This window comes from Montipora capricornis, chromosome 10, assembly GCF_036669925.1.
Source record: "Montipora capricornis isolate CH-2021 chromosome 10, ASM3666992v2, whole genome shotgun sequence".
In the NCBI taxonomy this organism is placed as follows: Eukaryota; Metazoa; Cnidaria; class Anthozoa; order Scleractinia; family Acroporidae; genus Montipora; species Montipora capricornis.
This window is the reverse complement of record NC_090892.1, coordinates 62,113,873-62,121,372: the sequence shown is the minus strand read 5'-3', so window position 1 is coordinate 62,121,372 and position 7,500 is coordinate 62,113,873. Positions and strand designations below refer to the sequence as shown.

The window sequence follows — 7,500 nt, the reverse complement described above, 5'->3', positions numbered from 1 at the left end:
TTTAATAATTTTTATTTGCATACCTCGTGTTTAAACTATTGTTAAATTTTGTTAACGTCCGTAGCCCATGTTCTTCCTTCAGATTATTTGATTTGTTTTACTGTGGAGTTTTAAAACATTTGCCAGTTTTTAAATGAGTGTGTGTGTGTTTCAGCACTTTTTATTATCTTCTGCTTCAGGAAAATAAGTACCCTGCATGCAGAGTATGGAGATATTGGTTAACACAAGGTGGAGGTATCATAAATTACATGACTGTACATTGCTTCCTGTTTCCTAGCAAGCAAATCAGAATTTTCCATCTGCTTGTCTAATCAGAGCTAAAAGTTCTCCTCCAGGCAGTGCATTCGAATTGGAGAGGTTTTAGAACACCAGGTGTCCACTTCAAAGCTGCATTACTGTGGGCCACCACGGTCCAATAGTGGAGGGAATATATTGGAAAAGTTAACTCAAAGGTAAAGATTTTAAATATGCCTCTTAGATGTTATCTTTAAAGTGAGTTCTAACACCAGACGATTTTATTCGTCATTATGGGGAACCCCCAGGAGTCAATGACAATAAACGATGATGAATTTCAGTAAGTGTGAAGCAACGTTGTGCACATTAGGATGAGTAGCACGGTCATCACTACATTCTAGGGGTACTTTCTTGTTAATTGCAATATCTCGGCTTCTAATGGCTATTTCACCCTGAAAAATTTTCCCATATTGTATAAATAAGTCTTTTTGATGTACAAATAATTTAAGTTGTATCCTTTTCAAAATAAACCTAAAAAAAGATAAAGTGACTGAATGTTCATGTAACGCGTAACACAAAAAATGGCCGTTCGAGTGTATTTTGAATAATTGCTCTGCTTATAATGCACAAAATCTTATGAAATTCCGGTTACATATTAGAATAACAAAGGAAAATGCACACAACAACTTTCAGATACTTTTCTTTATTAGAAGTTCTTGAAAAACAACATGTTTGTACTGACCCTTCGTTGAAATGCTTCACATTTTTTTGAAAGGCAGTTTCTAAAATAAATGAAGGGGTAGTTTCTAAAGAAACTGTGGTGCTGCGTCGGTGGGGAAGTAGTATACAAAAATTTGGTTTATCAACGGAGTTGATAATGTAAATTGACCACCGTACAGAGATCCTAAAAGCTGACGTTTCGAGCGTTAGCCCTTTGTCAGAGCGAATCCAATTCGCTCTGACGAAGGGCTAACGCTCGAAACGTCAGCTTTTAGAATCTCTGTGCGGTGGTCAATTTACATTATCAACTCCGTTGATAAACCAAATTTTAGTTTCTAAAATAGGTTGATATGGCTCGGCACATGTCTCAAAATACAAACATAAACCATGTCAGATGAATGGGCTTTATGTGACAGACTGTGTCAAAGTTTACAGTCAAAATACGAAGCGAGGACGTAACTAGAACAAATTTAAAAAGCAAAAGTGGACATAGAGAAACAATAAAGAGAGCATTTTAGCATTTGAAGGTTTTTTGATCTATGTAACGCAAAATGGAGTCATGATTGTGCTACTCATCTAGGTATGCAGTATTGTTGCAGTGTCCCAAACCCTTAACTGAAGAGTAATCATCTAAAATACACTCTTGTCATGTAAATTACTGACTGTATGGGTGCGGGAAGTCCTGCAGTGGCAAAGAAGTGGACTAGCTATAGTTTGGGAAGCGTCATTATATAAATTAGATGACTGCAGGATGGCGTTGGCACATCATGGGACTCTGTAGAGAAGGAGACAGGTATTTTGGAATCTAGTATTTGAATTCTTGGATTTTCCTCTGTCCAAGCTTAAGGAATGTTCAAATAACCCATCACTGGTACAGTTGAAATTACATAAAAGTCAGAGTAAAGCTTTTTGAGCATCCTTTCTTCGGCCTGCAAGAGATGCATGTAGAAAGAGCTTAATAAGAATAAAAACGTCTGGTAACATGAAGGCAAGTTAATAAGTGAAAAAATCCCTCACTTTTCATTGGTGTCCAAGTGCTTCTATTATTTCACAACAGGGTGCAAGCACTAGGGCACATAACACCAAGTTCCCACTTCTCTGTTTTAGTAATAAAAGTAATTTCCTGACCTCTTCCAAGACAAATAGGAATCAATACTCTGTTTACATGCCTTTGGGGGAAGGGGGAATTAAACCATAGATATATCGATTTAGCTTACAAATAAATTCTAGAAATTCTGAGAGTACTAGTCCTTCAGTCTTGTATTACATTCAACCTGCTTCTGTGAGGTTGATAGAGAGCTTTAGATTCTAGGATGAGAACGACTACGAATACGAGATTTTCTCATAGAACAACAGTGAGCGCGTGCAAACCAGTGTCATTTTGGCTGGAAAAACGTGACACCATGTGGTGTCGTGGTGCCTGAACAAGTCATCAACAATGTATCAGTTTTGGCAATTTTCGAGCAGGAAAAAGCTCAGTTACCAGCAATAAGAATATGTGAGAAACCTATGCTGCCAACAAAGAGTACGATTAATCATCCAGGTTATAAAATTTCTAGGTATTTTCGCTAAAAATAGGCAGCCAAATCTCGTACTCGTTCTCGTCCTCGCACTAGAATCTAAAGGTCCCTAATCACTAAATTGAACATGAACATCCATCCTTGTCCATAGTTTTAAAAAATGTGAATTTTGTGGCACCTGTAGTTGAATATGAATTAAGGCGCTAACTTGGAATGGTTCTGCTACTCAAAATTAATTACGTTTTAAATTTGGTCCCGGCTGAGATCTAAACTTAGCCATGGACCTGGGTAATGGTTTAACTTTGAAAACCTTGTGTAGTTCACCCCCTGAAAACTACCCTGAAATCTTCTTTGTTGTTCATTCCTAACCTGTCTGCAGGTTGTTTCCTTACCTGCCAACTCTCCCGGTTTTCCCGGGAGTCTCCAAGTTTTTCATCAAATCTCCCGGGAAATACCTATCGCAGCCTTTTTCAAATTTTTTCTTTAATTTCATTATCTTGGAGATGTCGAAAAGGAAAATAAAGCAAGAAGTGGATTTACTGCTCTCATTTTAGCTATTCTTGAACAGAGCAATCAAATTGATATAATATGTAAGGAGTATCGTAATTGGTCAGAAATCAACCCATCAAATTGCACAATACATGGTAGAAAGTTGGCACGGTTATAGGAACAATGGCAATACGGTCGGTAAATGCTGTTCTGAGAGACGTTGGGAACATTCGGAAGGCCTTCGGGTGATTTTCGGAGAGTATTCAGACATGTAACATTCTTACAATGCAAAGGTTTCTAGACGTCTCCAGATTATTGTACTCAGGGGGTTGGCGGGTATGTACTTCCTATGCCTTTGACTCTACCCTGCCTTCTCCTTGTGTTGAAGGTTTAAGTGGAGGTAAGTGTGACTGGTTTTCCAGTCAGTCCCTTGGTGTGATGGCACATGTGCAGGCACTGAACTAGTTGCCAATGGTACTTCTAGCCTGAGCACTGTGGTGGTTCTTACCTCTCCTCCCATCCCAACAACAACAACATGGCTCTTTGTTAAAAAGAGAATTTTAAAATCACAGTCTCCCTATTTGAGCTCAAGGTGAGCAGGTGGCTGATTGATGGTCCTATCAATATTGATTTATTTTTGCACGCCCAGGAATGAAACACTGACCCACTTCTTACCAATTTTCATTTGCTTGCACACAGTGAGGGAAGATGTCAAAAAAGCCAGAGCAACGTCAGAGGCCAGTATGGAAGGTCTTCAGAGACGAGTTGTCTCGTATGTTTGGGGGGAAAAAAGAGGAACATCCACATTCTGGTAATTTTTTTTCTACGGTAATTTCTGGTACATAACAGCAATATGTATTGATAACAATCATAGGGCATGGTTTCCATAAAAAAAAACAAACAAACAAACAAACAAAAGTTATTTGTTTTTCAAACTTGATGAATGTGCAAATTAGGAAGTTGATGTCCAAGCTTAGGGTAAACTAGACCCTCCGTGAGGGTACACTGGGTTGCCTGTGGTACGTGCAGCGTTTCAGGCAATTTTTTTCAAGTTGGGGTTTGTAGACGATATAAGGCGCGCTCTGATTGGCTAATTGTGACTGGCCCACGGGCCGATTACGGGCTTGCAAAATCAAGGCAAAAGGTAATTAAAAAAACCACATAATAAACTACTTACTAACCGAGCTATTGTAGCTCGGGCCGTACTGGGGAATATTTGTCCTGGGTCATTTTTGCTCGCTGCGCTCGGTCCGTACTGCCACGACCTCGGGCCAATATTTCCCTGGCAGTAGGGCCCTCGCGCTCGGTTAGTAAGAAGTTATTAAGGGGTCACCCAGAAGTCATACCAGCAGAGGCCCTTTGGCTCACAGGTCCTCACACGTTCGTAAGACGAAACAGATCCTTTTCTGAGGTTAAAAACCTGGCTACCAGCCTAACTCTTTTTCCTACTTTCCCAACCGCGAGAAAACCGCAGTAAATCAGCCATCGCCAAAATATGTTTTTTTTTTTCTCAAAAAATATTTAAAGTTGGGGGGAAAAATACATCATTTTAAAGGTAAGAAAATATAAGCTTTCCAACAGCCGTAAATCAGCCATCGCCAAAATATGTTTTTTTTTTTCTCAAAAAATATTTAAAGTTGGGGGGAAAAATACATCATTTTAAAGGTAAGAAAATATAAGCTTTCCAACAGCATATAACTTATTTACAGACAACTGAAACATTTTATAAAAGCGAAAGTTGAACGAAAAAATTCAAGAAAAATAACAGTAAAATATGTTTTCCAGGCAAAATTTGGTCATTTTAGCGTTGATTACGAATTTTTGGATGCAAAACTAATATTTTACCTGCTTTCTTGGAAAATAAATTCGACCGAAAACTGATGAGGATGAATATTTTTAGATTTTTAGGAATAATAGATAACGTGGATTCAATGCGTAATGTGATAATGCGATAAAAGTGTCAAATTTGCGACCCATTGCTAACGGCAACGGAAGCGATCGCATTACGAATAATTAACCTCTGTTGCCAAAAACCACCCAAATAACCGGTCAGTGTAAAACGCAGACTGCCCCTTACCAAACTGAGTGATATGGGCCATGTATGGACCATATATGGGTATGATATGGGATAATCTATGGGCCATATATGGATTTCATATGGTTTTGATGTGGGACATTACCCACCATATCAAACCCATATGATGCCATATACTGCCTCTCTATTGTCTTATCTATGGGAAAGATACGTATTTCGTAAAAGTCCATTTCATTCCCATATATGGGAATGGTATGGGATGATTGCCATGCAAAGGAATGATATGGGAATTGTATGGGAGCTGTAATCAGTCCTATACCAAACCCACATCTATGGAAAAGATACGTATTTCGTAAAAATCCATACTATTCCCATACATGGTAATGATATGGGCTATGGGAATGGTATAGGATGATTGCCATGCAAAGGAATGATATGGGAATGGTATGGGAGCTTAAATCAGTCCCATACCAAACCCACGCCTATGGGAAAGATCGATACGTAAACTATTGCTGCTCCACAAGCTGTGGAAAAACTATGGGACTACAATGGGAAAGACAACTTGTACCCATAGCAAACCCATACCTCAGCTGCTTACTGGAGGTATGCAATTGCTAGAATATTTCCACAAAGGTGAAAATTATTCAAGGAAATGACCACTTTGTGTTTAAGCTTTAAAGTCCCTTTATTCAAATCATGGACACAATTTTAAATTGAAAACTTAAAAGTTGAAATCTGAAATGAAGTGCTTACAAAGTAAAACTGTACAAGCTTTGTCCATCTTTGAACTGTTAACAATTAAAACTTAATGCAAGTGTCTGTTTATTTTAATGCCCATCTAGTGTGGTGTCACTATAATGGCTTTACGAAGGGCTAAAACTGTTCTATTATTCCACTTGTACAGAAGAGATTCATATTCTTTGTGGCCGCCGAGCCTCGACTCACTTCATATCTATTTTTTGCACCACTTGGCTGGCACTGATTCCATCTTTGGTGAACTTCGAAAAGACTTTACCTAAAGGTAGAATCAAGAAATGTTAATTTTTTTGGTCTCATTTTTTTTACCAAACAATAGTCACAACACTGTTTTAACCTGGGTGTTTGAGTATTCACTTAAAAGCAGGTATTCCTGGGCTTTGGAATGTAAGCAATTTTAGACAATTTAAATTTAAAAAAACTATCCAGGCACTTAGCATCACTTTTCTTTTTGTGCAGACACAAGCATCCCACATATTTTCTCTATTTTATGTTAAACATGCAAGCTAGTTAAATTCATGCCTGCTAATACATAAAAATTAAAATACAGAGGAATTCCATATCATGCCTTTGAGCACCTTTATGTGGCAACTTTATAGAAATAGTCAATTGTTAGAAAAAGAATAATGAACCTACCAATGATTGTATGAACATGCAATTAAATAATAGCAAATTGTTTGTTTATGTTTAAGTAGGTAGGTTACATTGGAATTATGTAAAATATCTCCCATTGAATAGGTACAGTACCCCTCAAAAGTAAGTTGACAGTCTCAACTTGATCCTGGATGCTTGAAACATTCCAGGATTAAGTCTCGAGGATCGAATTGATACTGTAGACTTACTTTTGAGCGGTACTGTGCCTAAGTGTAAGGACCCTCAACTTGCAATCATCTTCATAACTCACAAGGTACCAAGACTCTGTTAAACAAACACAAATCTATTTGAAACAAAACTTCTTGACTCGTGTTGGGTTGCACCATTTGATCATCTCTAAACCTTGTGCGACATTTACATCTGTGATCTTACTGTCAAGAGCCAGTCAAGGCATCTCTAAGCAACATGAAGTGCTCGGTATAGCAGTGAGCCACATCATTGCCTTGCACCATCCACACAGGCATTTGTTTGTCATTGTTCCACTTGAAAACATTATCGATGTCTATGTTTACATGGCATTTTCAGACAGTGAGGTGCATTACGCAACTCATTTTCTTAATCACTTGGAACGAGATTGACTGATAGTAAACTATTAATTGGTGTAACAGTGATTTGTTTGGCAAGGCAATGGCAATGGTGGTGATACGTGTATCGAATGAATTCTATTTTGGATAAACTTGTAAAGGTTTAAAATGAAAGGAAATATAGTAACTGCTTTTAACAGTGTTATATATGTGTGCTGAAGTTTTTTTATTCATGCTTACCACTTTTCAGCGTTCCTCAAATGTATTTTAATAGTTCAACAGGTTTTATACAAAGGAAATCATACTGCGATGATTGTGGCATTGAAAACTGAAAACTGTAGTTTCTATTCAATCGAGAAAGCATATCAAACACTTGATTAAGTGTTTCTTCAGCTACCCAAACACCTCAAATTTTGTCAAAAATAACCCCATTTTATATCAGTGTTCAGAAATCCTACTGAATCACTGACTTGTCTGTTTTTGCCATTTTTTTCTTCTTTTAGACTGCAGTACACAATTTTCCTGTGTAACTGATTGATCTCATATCATTTCCATAGAGCAGGTACAG

The 7,500-nt window shown here is 37.8% G+C and overlaps 1 long non-coding RNA gene across 1 annotated transcript; it reads right to left on the bottom strand.

The window, feature by feature from the left end:
• Positions 1-5,664: 5,664 nt before the first annotated feature.
• Positions 5,665-6,760, bottom strand: LOC138019659 (uncharacterized). Its single transcript, XR_011126204.1, has 2 exons — positions 6,597-6,760; positions 5,665-6,013 (listed from the first exon to the last, which is right to left on the bottom strand). It is a non-coding gene; the product is annotated as an uncharacterized lncRNA (long non-coding RNA).
• Positions 6,761-7,500: the final 740 nt, after the last annotated feature.